This window comes from Cupressus sempervirens, chromosome 8 (genome assembly GCF_028749045.1).
Source record: "Cupressus sempervirens isolate cs-2001-9-10 chromosome 8, ASM2874904v1, whole genome shotgun sequence".
Classification (NCBI taxonomy): Eukaryota; Viridiplantae; Streptophyta; class Pinopsida; order Cupressales; family Cupressaceae; genus Cupressus; species Cupressus sempervirens.
The window spans coordinates 391,067,730-391,092,245 of NC_143125.1; the positions used below are offsets into that span (position 1 = coordinate 391,067,730).

Consider the following 24,516-nt stretch of genomic DNA (forward strand, 5'->3'; position numbering starts at 1 on the left):
CTATTACAACCATAATGGATTCTCCTTAGCATGTGCTTTCTTCTCCTAGGATATGGGACTATTTAGGCTAGTAGAAGATGCCTCTATATCTACTACCCATGTACCTATTATATCAACCCATTACTATATCTTTGATTGGGAAATTGAAAGGGTTGGATCTGGCTTTCCATATAGTATTGGGTACCCCTATGCCATAGTCCCCTTTAAATTTAATATGAAACAAACAATTTTTGTCATGAATGTATCCTATTGTGGTAGGGTGAATTTTAGTATAAATGTATCCTATTTTCAATAGTCCACATGCTTTGCTTACCCATATATTTAATGGTCCACAATAAGTGTCATTTCCTCCAAGCTATAGGCTAGAAACTAGATTTTTCCATTTATGTCTATTCACTTTCAATGAGGTAAACTCTTAGCCACCCCTCAAGCCTACTTTATGTAATACCTACTTCTTGTGTTTGTATAAAGGATAAGTTATTTGGATCCCCTGGTTTTGAAGTTATCAAAATTCTTAGAGGCAATTATTGAACACACAAAATTGTTCTTGGTGGAGGAAAATGATATAATATTTAGGTATCAAGGGTTCTGTTATGGTGGCAAGAAAAATTTATTTTCAATTTTGGACTAGATCTTGTCATTCAAAGAGAATGAGAATCCTTTAGAAAATACTATAAACCTATAACAATCAATTAAGCTATCAAGCTTCATTATTTAAAATGTTAAAGGATTGTTTTCTCTTTTTGTAATCAAAATCCACTTACCTTTTTCTAAGCATGCTCAATAGAAACTACACCAACATAAAATAAAAAAAACCTTAGGAAAATTATATATTAATTGTATGTTTACAAAATGATTGATTTCATGTGCAATGATATTTTGCACCTTTATCCCTAGTTTCTCTTTCTCTACCACCTTGATCTCTATCACTTTTGCCATTGAATCTACATGCACATGAGCTCCATATATTTTAATTATCAATATCCATTGTAGTATAAGCTACTAGTATTTTTATATGTTCGATACACTTTGGGTGACCAACACCAATATTTTTGTCTAAAATGAACCCTTCATCCAAGGATGAATCCTATAATGACCCTCTTGCCTTTTCTATACTTTTTATTTAACCCTTCACCCAAGGATGAATCCTATAATGACCCTTTTGCATTTTCTATACTTTGTATTGCTTCCAAATTGTTGTTACTCATAAGCTACATTATTGCATTAACAACCAACTCTACAAAATGTTATTAATGTCCTATGTAAGGATTTTGGAACTCATTTTGGTTACTACAAATTTCATTAGATTTGAATGCAATATCTATCAATTCTCTTTATTGTCCCATACTCATTTTTCTAATGTATTACACATACACTCACTAACCATTCTATAAATAGATATAATTGTCATTGGATGGATCTTTATTGCTACTACTTTATTATCTCCCTTAAATTTTCTCTAACAAAAATAACCACAGAAATGGTTCCATCCCCTAATTCATCATAATGCACTTTGGAGATGTCAACTAGAACGTTGGCTGCAAGTTGATCTATATGAAGAGATTTTAGGATTGTAGCACCACTGTTTGTTATAGTCGCACTATGTCCCTTACCTAGTGATTGTAGAAGTTTACCTATTCCCTTAGACTCTAATGTTGTCTTCATAAGGTCAAAAAATGTCTACTTCTACAAGTTTTGGCAACTATTTTTAGGATATTCAATTGTCTTATCTTTCTTTATAACAAGGTATAGGGTTACTTTTAAGTAGTCCTAAAATAAAATTTCTAATACCATAATAGAAGAGACTTAGAGAATACATAACGTCCTAAGAAAACATATGTAGTTTACAACATGACAAAATAAGATGGATTCATATATGTGTACTATTGGCAAATTAGAAAGAAAGTCATCATCTATTCGTTCAATGAGGAAAGAACCATAACTTATAATATAAAAAGAACACCTTTAGGGAAAAATTATAGTAAAAAATGAATGAATGTCTATAGATGAATATTATTTTGAAGGAGTATGTTGAGAATTGATGTTTACCTATATGCATAACTTGGTATCAAAACAAGTGAATTTCTGAGTTTGGAATGATTTTATCTCTACCACCTTGAGTTTTCCTTAGTCTGTGGGAAGTATTTGTGGAATTAACTTTATTGAGCACCCTTTAGACTTACAATCTAGTGAAATCCATGAAAGTTGACACTATAATGGGTATATGGTATTAACATTTTCTTTGGGATATTACAAGGTTAGTATGAAGATCAAAACTAGAATATAAGAATGTATGGCTAGGAGAGATTGAGATATTGTTGAGGGGAAATTCTTAGCAACTGTACACTAGAATTTTGATGTGGCATATGATTCATACATCATGAAAATATTAAAACCAATGAATAAGATTGGAAAATAATAAAAATGTGAAGCTTGGATTCAATATAATGAGGGACAAAAAAAAGATAGATTTAGTTAACAATAAAAAATAGGAGGCTAAATTAATTGATTAATGAATAGAGGTTTGAAAAAATAGTCATCAAAACCAATTATAAAAGTCATCATCCTCTTATATACTGGATAATAAATGTTGAGAGATATAATTAAGGAACAACACCAAATACATTGTCATTTGAATATGCATGTATGAGATAATTGATTAACTAAAGTGGCTAGTCTATTTAGACTCAAACCTCATGGTCAATGCCTATTTCTAAGGATTATCAAGAATACTATGATCAATGAATTTCAAATTCATTCATCCATTATTATTGATTTTTCTTTACACATTTCATTGTACAAACATGATTTTTTCTTTGTTATTTTTAAATAAACATGTTCATCTTGGGATTAAATCAAAGATCTTTAGATAATATCGAAAGAAGAAGCATATGTGTGGATACGATATACCCCTGCCTATATTTTTAGTACCAAGACCAAGATGGCCTGAAGATTGATGATTCTTTCAAGAGGTATCTAAAAATATCATACACCATCAGAATGGGTGTTGGGAAAAATAGAACTAGCAAAGTATTTGGTAAAAAATACATTTACTTAGTAATTTATAGTATAGAGGAGGAAGTAGTAGTTGCATATGACATGGCTATAATAGAATACATAGGACTGAATGTTGTTACAAACTTCAATTTGAGCCATTACACCACATACATTCTTTAGACCCAACACATCACCACTGCCATGCCCAAAATATTAAGGCAAAAAAATATCAACATTTTTTTAAAAAGTTAAATAACAACACATTTGACACACTAATTGAATATGTTATTGGAAGTTGAGAAAATATTGAAGTGAGATTCGATTTCATTTCAAAATTGATATAGATTAGACATCTTAACATACTGCACTAATACTAAACCTCAAGTCCTAGTGCTAAGGAACACCTAGGTTGGGTTAAAGTAAGTCGAATGATTTAACTATTGTTTTTGAATGTAGCTTAAGGAGTGACATCGTGTTCAAAAAACATTTGTTCAATAACATAAGTTTTGTTGGTTTTAATTTTATATCCTTACAATTAATTCATTCTACTAGTTCAAACCCTTAGGGGAAAAATTTGCACTTGTAGGTTAACCTAGCAATACCCTAATACTTGAGTTCAATTGTTAACATAACCTTTTAGATCTAATCAAAATATTAATTATTCATCATAAAAGCATCTACAACATGCAATTAATCTTCTATTACTTATGACACTAAGTTCATCATTTATCATAAATGAGATCAATTGTCAAGCTGTCTATGAAAACCCTTCTTATAACACATTTTAACCCTAACATTACCAAAAAAATTCTAACTTGCTAAAGGAATACACTTAATACTATATTTCCATAACTAAAAGAATTGACTCCAATTCCTATTTATAAATTAATTCTCCATATATATTATCACAATTTCAAACTAACACCATCAACTTTTTTTACCTCACTAAATAAATATATGATCTTTTAAATAGTAGTCTAATAACAACTAACTCTACAATATAATCACCAATTATAATTACTAACTAAAGATGTAAATCCCTAGTTGCTAAACCACTAGCCCAAACAATCAACTAATTTCTAACATTACTAGTTAAACACTAATTATTAACTAACATAGAGATATTACAATAGTACTCCAAAACAACTTTATTCAATTGAAATATCTAATTACAACATATTTTAAAACACCACTATACTAATTAATTTAGTTACTAATCCTAACTTTCTATTATCAAAAAGCATCAACATAATAATACATATAAACAAAATCACTAAATTTAAAGATAATTCCAATACTATAATTTAATTTTTAATAAGGGTGAGCTAACCATAAAATAGTCACTAAACTATATTTACCCATACTAATTTCCTAACATCATATCCTACACAACTTTATTAATACTAAGTTAATCTTACTTACTACTAATCAATAATAATAAAGTAAATCTAAAACCAACTAACATTACTAACTAAACTTACTTTGCACTATCCAAATTTACTAACTACACACTTACCTACTAACCCTTAACTCTTAACTACTAACCCTAACACCCCCACTTGCCATGGGTGGCCTCCCATGTGGGCATCCTATCCTAAGCAATCTGCTGCCCAAGCAAAAAACATAGGTCTTGTCCCTCATGACATGTATGAGGATGAGGTGTAAATGATGGTGAAAAAAACAAAGAGGGTTATTGGTTAGCAACTTGACCATTTTGCCACCTCTAACCAAGTCAAGATAGGCCATTCGGTCTCACATGCATGGGAGGGGGGTGAAAGAATTAATAAAGTTTTATAACAACCCACTAATTTCCATCTAAAAAAAACTCCTTCCTCTTGCAAATGGATGTGTCATGTCCATTTTTGGGAAGAGATAAAGGTGGGGATGATGTTATCACTTGTGGAGGTGGATTATTATATTTTAGTTTTATACACACACACACACACACACACACACACACACACACACACACACAGTTTTCATTGATTTTATTTTTATTTCATTTTACAATTATATAATTATTTGAAATGGTGTCAAAAGGATTTTTTTGAAGAATCTTTTAGGGAATATTCCCTATTACTAAAATTGGGATTAAAAGTTCCTCATACAAAATCCAGAGAGCATTTTGGCTCTCAAATAGATGAAATTTTAAGATTTCTTCTTCCCTTCATAGCACTAGGTTTCCTATTAAAATTTTAATAGTGTCTTAGAGTTTTTTTATTTGGACATATTATAGAGTGGATGGTGTGTGGAATTTTGAAGTTAAACTTTGTATTCAAGCTAGGAGTAATCTTAAATAGTTTATAGCAATGTAATATAAAGTAATATTCATTTGAATCCAATTTCCTATCATAATCTAATTGAATAGATTTGTTTTTATAACATCAATATCTATAACACAATTGATCATTTTGCATTTAGAATTCAATTTTCAAGGGTACAAGAAGTGTTACAAGAAATAAATTGTGAAACACTATAGTTCTGCATACATCCTATACCAATCAATTACAATAGATTTCCAAAGTACTCTGTTTAACATGTTCTCATGTTTACTATCAAATTCTATACATCTAGATCATATTTTCCTTATTACAATAACAACTATATTAGTAAGTTTGACAATCAATAGATACAATAGGCATCCAATTTTCTTTTTATAACATGAACAAGATTCAATGGAATCACTACAAGGAGAAGTCTCCATAACAATGAACTCAAGAACACCATCACAATTCTAAATTCAGTTTTGCTCCATTTTAATATACCATCCAAGCAATCTACAAATACATAAGACAACTATAGAGAGCTCACCTCCCAACCAAGGCTTCGATGTGAGGCCCCAACCCTAGCTTAGGAGAACAAAAATCAACCGGATGGCATTTAGAACAATCAAAATGACACAATAAACAAACAAATCCCATCCAAGGTATGCACAAAAGGTTCCATATTAAACCAAGACTAGGGAAAAGGTGAATTTTTCTAGGTAGGAGATGTCAATCATGAACACAAATCACATACCTCTTCCAAGGCAAAAAAATTACAATGAACTTCCATTCTCTCTCTCCTTATTTCCTAAAACAAAATTAGTTTGTATTAACAACAAGGGCCAATAAAACCTTTCTTTCTCCCTCTTCTCATCATGAGAAGAGACTTTGCACTGGCATAAAGTCCAATTAAATCCCTTCTCCCATACATGGCCACTTTTTCCCTATCTGAGGGTGAGTAATGTCAACACACCCTTCACAACTTTCCTAACAAAATAAAAAAGTAAAACATGAAAGGAAAGCAAATAGAAAACCTTCAATTACCCATCCCTCACATGTTACAACACAAACATGAAATACACACATGCAAGAGATTTACATAAGCAGGCAATGAACAATGCATGAAGAATATGGTCATGAAGAATCCTATGGAAATGGAGTTTTCAGATGAGCTAAATCCTTCTTCCTCCTCAATTCCAAGCTTGACTAAATCTCTAAATGTAGAGAATGGGTGAACAACTTTCAATTCTCAAAATGGCCACTAAATAGGATTCTAAACTCACCCACCCTAAATGGCAATGACTCTATAATTAACTTAAGCCTTCTGTGGTCTTCCCATTTGTTCCTACCATCAAGACAAAATTTTAGGAGAAGTGTAAACTTGACTAACTTCATGGAGATGATACATTTTTGCACTACAAGGAAAATGAGATATTTGAGGGGTCATAAAATGTAAGGATCTAGAAGGGTGGAAAAGGTTCCCAACCCATACACATACCCCTTGGGCACTTGGATTACATTAAATTTGGCCTCTAGGATCATTTTAGGACCTATATAATTGGCTTGAAATATTTGATCTTTTAAAACCCTAAGAATGTAACCTTTCCACTAAACCCTTATTAGGGTAATTATTCTAGGTTACTAACTAATTACTCTTAGATTGATGAGTTAGTTTGCTAACCCTAATTTGACATGTTGGTACATGTATGCATATAAAAAGTGTCAAGTGACACCATAAGATTTACTTTTACATATGTTCGACATGTCACAATTTATAGAATGATACACACACATTCAGATTATGATACAAATAAAATACTTGACAATGAGGTTTGACTCACTTTATTGGATTCAACCTTAGTCTTATAGTTTGTACATAGGGTCAACTACTAATTCTCCAATAAATTCCATGGTTAATTATCTTGCACACTAGATTCAAATATCAGTTGTTCAATAACATCACATTCATATGTTTAAACCAAATTGTATAATCACATTGATCAAAACATTAAACTTTCATTTAAATAATATTTTTCTCATTTTTTCACACATGTTTAATCATCACAAATAATAATTGAATCATCATAACTATTCATCATTTTGAATTGAAATACTGAAATAATCATCATAATACATATGTATACTCTAAACATCATAAACATCATCAATAGGGAATAGTGAACTATATGAATGCATATAACCTAATCATCAAGGTACCATAAATAAAATTTTCATCATATGGGGAAAAAAATTGTATCATTGTTAGTACAAATCAATATTTAAATAGTCAAACAATGTTGTAAGTCTCGAATCAAGAGGTATCAAAACATGACCATATCATCTGATCTCAATTTCTATTAGGATACCTAAACCATAAAACATTAATTCATATCCATCATCATAATAATTATACATAAGATAGCCCTAATTTATCATGATGTCCTTTACATGGTTTCTAGTAAGAAGAACAACATTTCCCATACCATTGCCTTGTCATGCTCATATATCCATTCAAATCTACTATAAAGGTTTTAACATAGAAATTCATATTTAAATAAGTACTTATGAGGAGGGGTCTTACATCCTCCCCCACTAACCTTTGACACACTCCTAGAAGTTACACAACCAAGACATTTATCCCAAGACACAACTTATCTAGGCTTATTCCCAAAGTTTACTCCTATATAAAAAGAATGATTAATAATTTACATATATACTCAAGAATGATAACATAATTACCTAATTATCATTGTGAAAAGAAAGTTTAACCCATACTCCAATGTGGGTACATTTCTTAGGGTTGAACACTTCCTAAAACATAAAAGTCATGTGTGTGTGTGTGTAATTCTAAATTGGTATAATATACTTATAGAGTCTCTCATAATAATAATAATACCATAAGGTGTTCTGAATTCCACATGCTCACTCATCTAGGTAATAGTTGTGCAAGACTCTCTCAAATGAGGTTTCTTGTTATGCAACTTGTATCTTTATTAGAGGTTTATCACTTTGATTTATATTTTTTATTACATACTTCTTCCTTGATAGGACACTAAATAGTTTCGTCACTACACATGCATCTTTTGCATCTAAAGGTTCATTAGATTCACTTGTAACCTGAACTAGCTATAAGTTGGGGTGTAATCTATTACTCATAATAGTCAATAGATAATCACTCGTCCTATTCTTGAAATCCTAGGAGAGGGTGGGATACAAATACTATCACTAATAACCCCATACCATAATGCTATGCATTGACTAATTGTCAGGAATCCCTTTGGTAGACCCATCGTATGTCATTTTGCCAACAAAATTCAGAAGAAAGTGCCACAAAATTTAAATTCAACATCAAAGATGAAATATCCAACACAAAATTATGGAACAAAAGAAATAAAGAGTGGCCACAATAGTAAACTCTTAATCAAGAACAAGGCATGTCCTAGAGGCAAAATAGAATCATTGATAATACATTTGGCTGAGTAGCCCCACATCACACTATTGGAAAGAAGAAAAAAAATAAAATTACCAAAATCTGAAATTAGAAAAATAAGGAAATACATTCAATTTCTTTAAAAATTTATATTACTAACATAATGTGGTTGTACCAGGGTCTCTAAGGGAAATGAGGAATCTTAGGTCTTTCAAATATGTTGCATGGAACTTACATTAAAATAATATGGTTGTCTAAAGACTATATTTCTCAAATTGTGATTGATCCCACATACTACTACATAGCTATCTTTATCAACATCACCTAATGGTTTAAGGTTTATTGTACTAAGGGGTGTGTCTAGACTAGAACCCCATCATAGCGCGCAAGTTTGAGGGTAACAAAAATGTGTTTCCTTCCATCATCTTGTTGTTATAGGGGTCTCCTTTCAAAGAACCTAAACATGTGGGGTCACTACCAATAGAAGAGTTGTACTCTAAGTTGTAGCTACATTACCAAATCTCTTATCCTTGATTCACTATAATTGATTACTATGCATCTACCAATAATCTTTCTTAGGTCAAATTGATCACAATATACAAGTTGAAGTTGTGCTATCAAATCCACCAAAGTTGGTATGATCTTTATATACTTATGATCCTTTTCCTATATTATTTCATTAGTTACACAAGTTCTAATTATCATACATTAATGCACTAAATGCTATTTTTATTATCAATAATCAATATTTTATGTCTCGTAGTTATAAATGACTTATGAATTTATCCTTAGGAGGTAGGTTTGCAATTAGGTAGGTATAAAATCATTATAAAGATGTTGTCAATGTCTAATTATTCACTCTTACAACTATCTCCTTACCAAGGTATAGGTCATCATCACTATTTCTATCATTCCTTGTGGCTTGAAATCCTCTTATCACTTAACTCTAAAACTTGAACCTCTATTTCATATTAGGTTGATAACCTCATCACTACTTTACTTTCTCTATATTGTAGTGTTATAATTGATCCAAGAATTTCAATACTAGAGTCTATGAGTATTCACTTGATAGATAAAATTTAGTATTACTCATGATTATACAATAATCTTGCTAACACAAATAGACTCATATAAACCTAACCCTAAAGTTTGCATTTTCTATCTTATCGATTCAATAATATATGTTACATACTTCTCACCATTTAATTTTGTTCTTACCACCATATTTAGATAGATTTATTTCTTGATTAGAATTTTATTCCCTATAATAGACTGAGATTATTTTATTCTTTTTGTGTTCCTAACTAACTTTCTTGTTTAAATAGCTTCTCACATTTATAATCCTATCATTTAAGGTTTCCAAAGGTTACAATTTTAAATTGAGTTCTTGTTTGCTTTCTAGGGATTAGTGAAAAAATAAATTTTAACACCATAACAGGTTAGAGGTATCCCAATAGCTTGATAACGTGGTATATTTTTCAAGTTTTACCTTCCTATTTACTCACCATTCATTTTATCCATTCAATATTTTAATCCCAAGGAACAAAATTTAAACTACAAAAATCACAGGTATCCATTTATTTATGCTGCAATGTCTAAATCAATACTAGTCTACTTGATCACCTCCATATTTGATATCGACTACAATTCATCCACGAGTGATTGGGTCAAACATAATATGACTTCTACTAAGGATTATGTGAAACACTTTCTCTCTAATTTCTAGGTTATTTACTTGTTTCCACTCACCTAATTGAAAGATGGTTTAGGGTTCTTAACTTAGTTTTCTCCCAAGGTGATCATGTTCAATATAATTTAGAATTCCTTATGAGATCCTAATCTACCTTAATATAAATGTAACATTATTGCATCTAATTAGTTGTTCCAAGTCATTAAGACTAGGCTATTTGTTTAGGGTTGACCATTTACAATTGTTAATATCAATTTTTAGGTTTTTCTTAGGTTTACTCATTAGTATCATTGTTTAGAAAAAATTTGTTAGCTTCTTAAAATTTTGCAAGGAGAAATCCCTACTTCATATAGTAAAATTTAAATGTCCACACTTAACATGGACTCATTGTTGCCCAAGTGTTACGAACTTAGGCTCTAATACCAAAATGTCAAGCCCAAAATATTGGGGCAATAATACACCAACATTTTTTTAAAGTTAAATAACACCACATTTGGCACACTAAATTGAATATGTTACAAGAAGTTGAGAAAGAATTGAAATGAGATTTGGTTGCATTTCAAAAATAATGCAAAGTCAACATCTCAACATATTGCACTAGTACTGAACCTCAAACCCTAGTGTTAAGGGAACACCTAGGTCAAGTTAAATTAAGTCGAATGATTTAACTATAGTTTTTGAATGTAGAAAGGTGTGACATCATGCTTAGAAAGCATTTGTTCAATAACATAAGTTTCATTAGGTTTAATTTGATACCCTTACACTCAGTTCATTATACTAGTTCAAACCCTTATGAGATAAATCTAAACTTGCAGGTTAACCTAGTAATACCCTAATACCTGAGTTGGGTTGTTAACATAACCTTTTAGATCTAATAAAAATATTAATTATTCTTCATAAAAGCATCTATGACATGTCATAGATGCTTATGACACAAAGTTCATCATTTATCATAAATGAGATTAATTATCAAATTGTATATGAAAACCCTTCTTATAACACCTTTTAACCCTAACATTACTAAACAAATTCTAACTTGCTAAAGGAATACACTTACTACTAGATTTCCATAGCTAAAAGTATTCACTTTTTCATGCCCTAATTTTACCAAGGCAAAACACACTATTTTTTTTTCTCTAATCATATTATAATTATTATCATTATTATTAGAATTAACCTTTAATAACTTTAACCAATTCGATGTCCTTTGACTAGGCCTTCCAATTTACTGATGATTACTTATGCCTCTAAGTTTTTTTAGTTTTTTTAATTTATTTTTTATTTTTTATTTATTCTACTCTCAGATGACCCTAATATTATATTCAACACGTACTTAATCTTTCATCGAATGACACACATGTTAAATCATTATTTGACATGTCCCATCCTAACATAATAATTATTTTTATATTAATACTATTATTATTATTTTATGATTATTATTATTATTGTTGTTATTATTATTTATCACATATACATTACTTGTACCTACCATCCTTATTACATAACTTTTATTTTTAATCGCTTAACATTATGATTATTTATTGATATATAAAAATTACTATATTCACTAATAATACTTAATTAGTTATTTGATAATACTATCTTATAATTTTATATATTCCTCTCCTATAAAACATCCCATCTTACTTGAAACACATATCTTCATTCTACTATTATAAAGTGATGACTATTAAAATAAACAAAATAGATGATTACCACGAAATACATAATCCCTATATTTTAAATTAATTTCTTACTTACCACTCACTAATTCTTATTTGCATGTACTACTATCATAAAATAAAAGATTCAAAACTTAATTAAAAATCAATACCTTAACATGATTTGTTAACTTAAATGTGATTAAATTCTAAATTCTCTAATTTAGGAGCTAATAGTTTAATTAAACTATACTAATATTCACAATAAATGCTAATTATCTTAACAATTAAACTCTAACTCCTAAAGGATTAACATGATCCTAGACTTAGTTACACTTTATCTCTCACTTCTTACTACTAGCCTACTATCCCCTTCTATGTACAATGCTATATTCTCAAGTTCCATTTCCAAATTCTAGTCTTAATACTATTGCTCCTAACCGCTCTTCCCAACCCAAATGTAGTAGTCTAACCAACCCTCAAAATTTTAATGATATATAAGTCATCTCACACCAATTTATTTTTAAACATTTTGTTATAACATATGTTCTAAGGTCAATAAATTATGTTGTACCAAATTTCACACGACTAACCAATATTGATCTTTACATATTTAACAAGATGAATCCTAGGACATAAAATGATAGTATCTTAGCAACATACTTATTTATTTAAACTTTTATGTGTGTGTGTGTGTGTGTGTATAAATATATACATTCTTACTCTATGTATATATATATATATATATATATATATATTCTTACTCTATGTAGAAAATAACAATTTATACATACATCTATATATATGTGTGTGTTGCTAAATATGTATACTACAAAATAATAACTATACTGGTATCTATATATATTCCTAACCCAATCAACTATCTTATTTAATCCTACCTTAATTTTCTACATTTTAATCCTATCCATCCCAAACACATGATATTAATCTTGATTATTCTAAATCTGAACTATACTAATTATGTTTCCCAACTATCTTACTAGACTCTACCCCTAACCATCCAAGGTAAAATCAGGCTAAGCCAACATGTTCTCCCCTTCCTCTAGGCGAGTTTCCAAACCCAAGGTTGTCCCACAAACTAGGCACATTTCCATATTCCTCTTCTAGGCATGTCTTCCAAGGAATCTATGAGTGGGTTTGTGTTAGTTCATAAGTAGCAAATGGGCTCCTCATTTTAATATTGTCATCATTTTCTCCACTTTTTCAAAAAACTACCTATTCCAAGTAAGTCAAATTTATGGCTGAGGTGTTCATAATCCCCATGTGTAAGGAAGGGAATATGTTTATAAACCCAAAAGTGGGTGGCAAGGATGGCTCTTGTCCTTATTAAGAGTTGTTTTCTTTTTTTTAACTTAGCTACCTTCATTAGCTCCTCCCAACTTTGCGCCTAGTAATTTGCTGAAGGCAAGGGTGAGGTACATTCATTTTTCAAATGAAGTTGCCAAGGAAATAGTTTAAAACAACTTAGCTTTTTTTTTTTTAAGTGCTTTTCCTTTTTCCCCATGCATGGGTAGGTGTGCAGATGTAGGTTAGCTTTATATATATATATTCAATAACTCTCCTAGCTAGGCATATAGAGGGATGTATGTCCATGTCAAACCTTGATGTAATTTTCTTGGCTTGCTTTTTGGGTAAAATGGGAGGTGGTACACCTAGGTAAGAGGGAATGGGTTAGGATATATATATATATATCTTGATGTAATTTTCTTGGCTTGCTTTTTGGGTAAAATAGGAGGTGGTACACTTAGGTAAGAGGGAATAAGTTAGGATATATATATATATATAATATTTCTTCATTTATTATTGTAGGTCAGTTTATAATTATAAAGCATTTATTATAATTATTATTGATTTTTGTATGGACATATCTCTTTGCATAGGGCCATGCCATAATTTAAGGACTTCTTCTCTCAAATCTGACATATTTAATAGAAAAGATTTCAAAATGATTTATTTCTAACTCATCTATTTCCAAGATATTAATATTTAATCAAGGGCCTATTATTTTATTCAACTATATTAACTAAGAAATATTTCCACATCCCATACAAATTCTAGAATGTTTAAATTGCATCTATAGCAAGTCTATTTTCTTCACACAATATATATTGCATGTATATATATATATATATATATATATATATATATACATATATATATATACACACACATATATATATACATATATATATACACACATATATGTATATATATATATATATATAATATTTCTTCATTTATTATTGTAGGTCAGTTTATAATTATAAAGCATTTATTATTATTATTATTGATTTTTGTATGTACATATCTCTTTGCATAGGGTCATGCCATAATTTAAGGACTTCTTCTCTCAAATCTGACATATTTAATAGAAAAGATTTCAAAATGATTTATTTCTAACTCATCTATTTCCAAGATATTAATAGTTAATCAAGGACCTATTATTTTATTCAACTATATTAACTAAGAAATATTTCCACATCCCATACAAATTCTAGAATGTTTAAATTGCATCTATAGCAAGTCTATTTTCTTCACACAATATATATTGCATGTATATATATATATACATATACATATATATATACATATACATATATACATATATACATATATATACATATATACATATATGTATATATATAGATATACATATATATATATATACATATATATATATGTATATGTATATATATATATGTATATCTATATATATACATATATGTATATATGTATATGTATATGTATATATATATATATATATATATATAATATTTCTTCATTTATTATTGTAGGTCAGTTTATAATTATAAAGCATTTATTATTATTATTATTGATTTTTGTATGTACATATCTCTTTGCATAGGGTCATGCCATAATTTAAGGACTTCTTCTCTCAAATCTGACATATTTAATAGAAAAGATTTCAAAATAATTTATTTCTAACTCATCTATTTCCAAGATATTAATAGTTAATCAAGGGCCTATTATTTTATTCAACTGTATTAACTAAGAAGTATTTCCACATCCCATACAAATTCTAGAATGTTTAAATTGCATCTATAGCAAGTCTATTTTCTTCACACAATATATATTGCATGTATATATATATACATATACATATATACATATATATATGTATATATATATATCTATATGTATATATATATATGTGTGTGTGTGTATATATATATATATATATATAATATTTCTTCATTTATTATTGTAGGTCAGTTTATAATTATAAAGCATTTATTATTATTATTATTGATTTTTGTATGTACATATCTCTTTGCATAGGGTCATGCCATAATTTAAGGACTTCTTCTCTCAAATCTGACATAGTTAATAAAAAAGATTTCAAAATGATTTATTTCTAACTCATCTATTTCCAAGATATTAATAGTTAATCAAGGGCCTATTATTTTATTCAACTGTATTAACTAAGAAATATTTCCACATCCCATAAAAATTCTAGAATGTTTAAATTGCATCTATAGCAAGTCTATTTTCTTCACACAATATACTTCCTTGTTCTCTATTGATTTCCTACCTCTAAGTCTATCATATCCTTTATAGGTTATTACTATGCTAATTTGGAGTTACTCTTCATACTTGAATAGTCTAGGTTGATGATTTTCATCTGACATTCAAACATTAAAATCAATGCAATGAATATACATTTCATGACAAGGTTTTATATGAAACTATCTAAATTGTTCGTATCTATGCATTATGAAGTTTAGAAACCATTTGCTCGAGGATTAACATTATGTTCTCATGAAAATTTCAATTTTAATGTACATTCACAACTATTATGCAATAGAACTAAAATGACAATAACATTCAACTAGGATAATCCTTTCTATCAATACAAATTCTTCCATGATATCAAATTTAGATTTGGCAATCTTTTGCATATCACACAAGAACATCAAGTCTTTTAAATCGTTGATTGATATTCCTAGCCAAGACAATGAAACAACAATATAATTACAATGAGCTCCTCTTCCATGATACTCTCTTGAAACACCAAAAGGTGGTGAAATCAATATCAAATATACACAATAGAAATACCTTCCACAAAAACATAGATTCTCACAACCTTTCCTATTGACAATTGAAATATACAATAACATTACTCTTTCAATACATTTAGACTCACCAAACAAGATGAGGTTTGCTCTTTATCTCAACTCAAACACAATAATATCTCCTTCTCCTATGCACATGGAGAGACAACAAAAAAAAACTCCTAGTTTCCAAGATCCTCCAAAAGAACCTAAAAATGAGAGATAAAAATGGTGAACCATGTAGGCTCACCTCCCAACCTAGGCCTCAAGGAGGCCACCCCCATGCTAGGGGAAACAAGGCTCAACTAGGATGCATTCAAACAACATCACAATAACAAGAATCAACATGAATACCACAGTTTAACACACATTTTCAATCCCCAACCAAGGCTTGCACAATGATGCACAAATGGAATCATAAACATTGGGTGAAGGTGGGCTCTTCAAAGAGGAGAATGCCATATCCTTGCGAAACATTAAATCTTGCAATTGCAATATTCCAAAAAGGCTTCCAAGAAACATGCCACAAAAAGGCTATCGATATAACATGCCTCAACAAGGCTATCAACACTTACTTCTCTTCACATATCGTCACTTATACCTACCTTAGAACAATAGAAAGGCATATGGCTTCAATGGAGCCCATACTCCTTGAAACTATCCCCTCTCCAAGAGAAGGGTTTCTCAACTCCAATGTAAAGCCCAACTAACCCCTTTACCCAAAGGTTTCTCTTTCCTCCCAAGGGTGAGTGAAGCCTTCACACCCAAAAAACATTCATCCACCACAAAAAATTCAAGAAAATAAGATCAAATGCAAGTAAATCCAACATGCTCATTTACATACACAACATCTACTACATACACCACATGCAGCACATAAACCTCACAAGAACACTTTTTCAATCTCCATTATTCAACTCTCATGAGATAATAAAATTCATGGCATGAAGCACTAAGCTCCTTCCAAGCTAATGGCTATGAAATGGTGATGAAATCTTTCCTTCCTTGGCTTCCAAGTTTCTTTTTGCAAACCCTAAATGTCTCTACCATTAGATAGTGGGTAAACAACCACTAAGTTTGGAACAAGATCCCTAAAAGGACCTCCACTTCCATCCCCACCTACCCCTCTTACACCCTTGTACCTTTCTACCAATAGGAACTTAACCAAGTGGAGGGGTGAGAAAAGAAGTCATGTGGTACTTTGAATTTCGAATTGGCTTGAAAATGACAAGTTTAGAGGGTCTCCTAGGTCCCCTAGGCCAACTTATGGTTATATTTAGACCCCCAACCCATACTACTACCATGTGGGTGACTTATTTTCACCAAAATAACACTTGGGAACCACTTTTAGTATCTCTAAAGTTCCTATCAAATTTAATTTGAATTCTATCATGAAGGTGACTCATCCTAACACTCTCCAAGGTGGGTTAACTTAATTTCATAATGGGATTAAGTTTAGATTAAGTGACTTCATGCCCAAAAATCCCATATGACATGTCATTTACACATAGACAACACAAGTGTCAAATGACACACACACATTAAATACTTACACAACACAATGACATGTTGCTAATTAACTATGATCTTTAAACTTATAACACCCATGAACAATCACATTATGAAATAAACACATAACAACAAGGTTTTGAATCTTCTAAAGATTCACCTTGGCTTTACTGTGTTCACATGAGTTGAACCATGTTTCCCCCAATAATCTCCATGGTTCAACTTTCTTGCACACTCAACTTAATGTCAGTAGTCCAATGAAATAATATAGAAATATAGGCAAATAAGTGAAAAATAATCCAATATCACTTAATTGCATTAACATATTTCAGTTATCTTCCATCTAATCATTTCCATAAAATATTCAAAACATTGAAATACCAAGACATGTATAATAATAATCTTTCTAATCATAACAAAATTACCATTCTAAATACCATCAAAATCTTTGTCTATCATAAAAATGAAACACCAAATTCATATCTATTAAATCATTAAAACATGTAAAATGGACCTTAGTATATAAGTGAAAATCACTATTGTGCAAACTTGTTACTAGTATCCTTTCAATCAAGTTAGTCATCATGGCATTCCTAGCAATACTCCTTTATCTCATTATGAGGGTGTGTGTGTGTTTCTAGGGTTGATTCCTCAAGCCATTAAAATGTTTCCATAATTATGTCATCATAATCAAAATCCATCTTCAAATACAATCTTTATGTTTTGTTGTCATTATAATCTTCTTCATTGTTATTTCCCACGAGGGTGAATATTAATTTATCCTTTCCTAATTTGACTAGTGAATCATTCTATAAATCCCTTGACCGAGTTCCTAGCTTGAACATATAGAGTTTCACTTTCATGTGATCTTATCTATTCAACCTAATGTTATTGAATATATATTACACTTATAATAACCAAAATTTGGATTAGCCTCTAATAGGATCTCATAAATCATTATTAGTAAAGAAAATGTCAATCATAACCTAATTAACTCCTACTCATTTTTATTTCATTAAGATTTATAGCTACGTACTAGTGTGGGCCTTATAGACTCCAATTCCTATTTACTAATTAATTCTCCATATATATTATTGTAATTTTGAACTAACACCATTAACTTATTTTAACTCACTAAATAAATATATGATATTTTCAATAGTAATCTAATTATAACTAACTCTACAATATAATCACAAATTCTAATTACTAACTAAACATGTAAATCCCTAGTTTCTAAATCACTAGCCCAAACAATCAACTAATTTCTAACATTACTAGTTAAACACTAATTATTATCTCACATAGAGATACTACAAAAGTACTCCAAAACAACATTATTAAATTAAAATATCTAATTACAACATAATTGAAGACACCACTATACTAATTAATTTACTTACTAATTCTAACTTTCTATTATCAAAAAACATCAACATAACAATATATATTAAAAAAATCACTAAATTTAAAGATAATTCCAATACTATAATTTAATTTTTAATAAGGGTAAGCTAAACCATAAAATAGTTACTAAACTATGTTTACCCATACTAATTTCCTAACATCACATCCTACACATAACTTTATTAATACTACTAACCTTACTTACTATTAATCCATAATAATAAACTAAATCTAAAACCAACTAACATTACTAACTAAACTTACTTTGCACTAACCAAGTGTACTACACACTTACCTACTAACCCTTAACTCTTAACTACTAACCCTAACACCCCCACTTGCCATGGGAAGCCTCCCACATGGGCATCCTATCCTAAGCACTCTCCATGCTACTCAAGAAGAAAATATAGGTCTTCTCCCCCATGATATTCATGAGGATCAAGTGTAAATTATGGTCAAAGAAAAAAGAAAAAAGGGTTATTGGTTAGCAACTTGACCATTCTGCCACCTCTAACCAAGTCAAGACAAGCCATCTAGCCTCATATGCATGGGAAGGAGGGGAAAGAATTAATAATTTTTTATAACAACCCACCAATTCCCATTTAAAACAAATTCCTTCCTCTTGCAAATGGATGTGTTGCACCCATTTTTGAAAAGAGAGAAAGGTGGGGATGACATCAACACTTTTGGAGGTGGAATATATATATATATATATATATATATATATATATATATATATATATATATATATATATATATATATATATATATATATATATATATATATATATATATATATATATATATATATATATATATATATATATATATATATATATATATATATATATATATATATATATATATATACTTACACTTACTCCAAGGTTCTAGGTGATCTTGCAACCTACTGAAATCCACTTAGTTGAAGATAAATGTGAATATTCACAAGGAGGCCTTTGTTGGTTTTGAAATGATTCAAATAAGATGTAGAATCCACTTACACAAGAAAGAAATATAATTTTTTTTGTATTTTTCTATTTTAGGTGAATGCAATCTAATAATGCAACTATATGAATTCCTAATTTTAACCAAGGGGTTAGCAAAGGAAATAACAGAGATAAGGTGACAAAAAATTTAAGCAAATAACATGAAAGTAAATCCTAATAGACATAAACCACAATAACAACATGTTTGTGAGTTAAGCTTTTGAAAAGATTGGTGGGTAACCAATGAAAATAGGAGTAGTGCTTCCTTAATTCCACTAATGCAATCATCAATGGGAATTTGATAATTGTAAGATGTTTCACTTTTCATCAAATTGCAAGGCCATGGAAAGTGCACTCATGTGAGACAAAAAGCTATGCAAGAACAATATGATGATCTCTTCTCAAACTAAGTACATCAACAAAAATTTTAAACTCATAGCATACACCAGAATTAAAAGATCTCACAACCATAAATAATGCAATAAACTTTTGGCTCAATTGCATTCCATGAAGATACATCCAAAAAATATAACACATTCAAGCAAGAATCACTATACTCCAAATGCAAGCACCAAAAACATATATTATTGAAAAATAATATTGGCCTAGATTACATATTACATTCCCATATTTATAAGAAATCTTCTACTCAATTTGTGTTGAGAGTGAGAGATATATTTATGCAATCGTATGCTTCTAAACAAAAAAACAAATCTATTTATGAACAAACCAACTATCTAACTGGTTCTAAGTAGGACTCCATCCATTTTATACCATTAATTGGATGCATGAGCCTTTACATTTCATAAAACATAGAAAGCATGAGAGAATTGGAAAGAGAAAGCCTTTAGTTGGTGTAGAAGTGTCTGGAAGTGGCAAAAATAGAAGCTCCATCTTCACTAGGAATCCATAGGAGTTAAACTATTGTCAAAATGTGTTTCCAATGCATGGAAAGCTCTAAATTTAGAACTAGTAGTTAATTGTTGGTGCACCTTTGAATTCCTCAAAATCTTTTAGAACACTAATGAAAAATCACACTAGTGCACCTCAGAAGCAGGCTCTAAAAATGCAAAATTTCACTAAGTGTCAAAATCAAAATTATGGCTTATAGGTTTTGTTCCCCTTTATACCAGAGCTATGTCTAGGTATTTTCTCTTGAATTTCTCAATTATCTTAGTGACTTGATCTGCATTTGGAAAATCTAAGGCTTCATATTTGTCTTTCACCTTTTTCCTATAGTTTCCCACCACAATATGAGTTTCAAAAAAATCTCCAAGTTTCACATCTAGTTCCAGTAAAGCCTCTTCTATTCTAAAAACTTGCCTGATATCATCATCATTAGTAGCCTCCTCAAAAGTTAGCCAAAATTTCTCTGCTACTGTCTCTACTGGTATTAACTTGTCTCATGTATCATCCTCAAAAATATCTAAAAAAGCATCACTATAATGCTTCTCAGCTTCCAAAATTTGCTCTTGGGCTTGATCCTTGAGCTTGTGAATCTTTGAGTGTAATGTCTCCATTACTTTATTCCCATCTACAATTTTTTTGATCCAATCATCAATCTTTTCCAAATCCTCAACTATATATACACCCATCATCATCTGATACCTTTGGCATTTAATTGCCTATAATGCTTGGAAATCCTTTCCCTAGGTATGTATCTTATCCATTAGACCAAAATCTTGATTCAAAATGGCTACTAGCCTATCCACATTCTCCTACATGACATGTAACAGCTTCAAATTTCCCTAAATGATCTGTACAACCTTATCCTCAAAACTTTCTTGCCATTGCTGACAAGCTCTCAAAAATGGGTACAATTGTATCACACTCCTATCTCTTCTCTCAATTATTGCATTCAAAGTGTCCTCAAGGTTTGTGGGATCCAAGGGGCCAACTTCACTTAAATATCCCTTTAGTTATTAGTTCTACCCCATCTTGTTCCAAGCTTTGGAACACCTCCTTCATTCGTATTGTAACCATTATCTTAGTGGTATCCAAGGTAGGCTTCCCAAGCATGAGCTCCCTAATCTGATAATCTTGTGGTGTCAATTCTTAAATGTTTGAATGTGAAGGAGGGATAGCCACATGTGTAAACAAGTCCTAGTTCTGATCATTCATAATGAAGGCTAATGCCTATGCATATTTAAGAGGTGATTTAGGCTTCCTCAAAACCTCAATTAATTCCATTCTATCCTCCTCTTCAGTGGTGAATAGCTACTTTTTATTTCTTATCACTTCTTTCCTTAGCCACCTTGGGATATGTTGTACTAGGGATTTTCCTTTTGAGGATGAAGGAGTTTGTTCAGCTATACTCTTCCCCTTATCACTCCTTTCTAGAGTCTTCTCCTTCTATGAAAGATCTACACTAGGAATCTCTGTATCTGTAGAGTCCATAGTCCTCAACTTGGTGTCTTGGGAAGTTTTTTAAGGCTACTCACTTATCTACCCTTCTTTTGACACTTCCTTGGTGGATACTTGTTGTGGCTCTTCTTTTTGTTCTACTTGAACTTGTTCTTCTTCATTTTTTTGAGGAAGGAAAGTAACTAAACATTTATCCACATAGAATGTGGCTTGTACTAAGGATGATGAAACCACCTCAGGTCCTTGTGGTTGGGTGGTAGTTGAGTCAAATCCTCCTATTGAGGTTGATTGGTTGGAGTGTCTCTTATCTCATCCCTAACCAATTTAGTACCCACAGGCATGAAATCAAAATCTAAAATCTAAAAGACATCAATGCCCTCCATATCCTTCTTATTTACCCATTGTTGCATCTCATCATCTAATGTTGTAGTTTGAATGAGTTATTCAGGAATAGATGGAGGTGTGATTGTGGGGCCTCTTCTCCTTTTTGACTATGTAGCTCTTGCAAGATGAGTCCTCTAGTTCAAAGGTATATTATCCTCTTCATCCTCATCATCCTCTTCTTTTGCTTCTTTTGGAATAGATTTGGGGACTAATGGGAAAGGAATCACTTTCTTGATCACCTTTTGCCTCCTCTTTACTAGAGTCTTAATCTTTCTTCTCTTCTTAGGCATGGAGGGGGAGTCTTTTACCTACTACTAAGGTATTTCTTGTATTTCCACTTCATCTCCTCCTTGTCCTTTCTCAACTGATGGTAATTGATGATTATTTTGGGTCTCTATAGTTTCAACATTTTTTGACCCTTGTACATTTTCTTCTCCCTACTGTGGAGGTGCCTAAATTTCTCCCTCTTCTAGCTCAGCTTGTTGAGGATAATTCCTCTTCCTTTTGCCCTTACATTTACCCTTTTGATCCTAATAATACCAAACTATTCTATCAAGTTGGTGCACCATTTATGGTCTTACTAGTGATTGGGCTATAAATGTAGGCAGTGTGACCTTTGTTCCTTAGCCTTTACCTGGGTAGGCTTGAGCATGGAAGATCACTGTTTTAGGAATTGGATCAAGTTTGAAAGGTCTCTTGATCCAATTGTTTGTTAATTTAATGATGTGCCTTGCTCTATGAAAAATGTTTGAGTTCTCTTCTTTATCAATCTTGGCATTTATTATATGTCTATCACTAATATTATCCCTATTGAACAAAAGGTCAAGAAATTCCTTTGTATCTTGTTGCACATATTCAATGGAATCTTACAATAATCCCTTATGTGGACATCATAGTCATTTTTCGCATTCATCCAGTGATCTTCTAGGTAATCTTCATGCTGAAATGTTTTACCTGCTAAGTATTGCACTCTCCCAATGTAATCAAAATAGGGCCAAGGGGAATTATACTCATCCAAGGGATACTGATCCCATTTACACTCGAAAGATGGAATATCTTGCCTTCGATGCACCTGGAGAGGTCCTATAGTCATAGGCCATGTCCAACATATTTTTTGTTTCTTTCTAACTCTGTCATATGCAAACAAGAGTTGTCAAGAGATCTCTAGGAGAATAAGTCAATCACTGGGATACCTAGGGAGGCTCGTAAGGTTGAGAGTTGTACCTACTACCCTCAAATATGTAAATGTTTGGAACTAGATATAGTAAGCTCTAACTTCTGATATTTGTGTAGCTACCTCTTCAAATATTCTCTTTGCATAATTTCCCCCTCTATAAACTAGATTATCGCAAATATGAAAGCATCATTTGCAATCCTATATTCCAAGTGCTTTTCTCTTAAAGCTTCTTCTTTACCAAGTGAGGGTATATAATGTAAGGCCATGTATTTGCATCCTACATGCTACCCTTCTTATAGAAGCCAAGGTAATTCATCACCCTCGTGGCTAATAGGAACACCAAGTATGATGTCATGTAGAATCTTCTGCTATTCTTTACTACCACTAGTTGCTCTCCCAAGTTCTCACTAAAAATGGAGGCCCAATCAATTGGAATCTTTTTTGTCTTGATAGTCTTAATGAAATTGACCATACATATATTCAAATGCCTAGAAGTGGGAAAAATCATGACTCTACTCAAGAGTATGATCAAGTATCCAATATCTTT

The 24,516-nt window shown here is 30.8% G+C and overlaps 1 pseudogene; it reads right to left on the reverse strand.

Moving 5' to 3' along the window:
• Nucleotides 1-770: 770 nt before the first annotated feature.
• Nucleotides 771-24,516, reverse strand: part of LOC149542929 (T-complex protein 1 subunit beta pseudogene) — a 119,212-nt pseudogene continuing 95,466 nt past the window's right edge.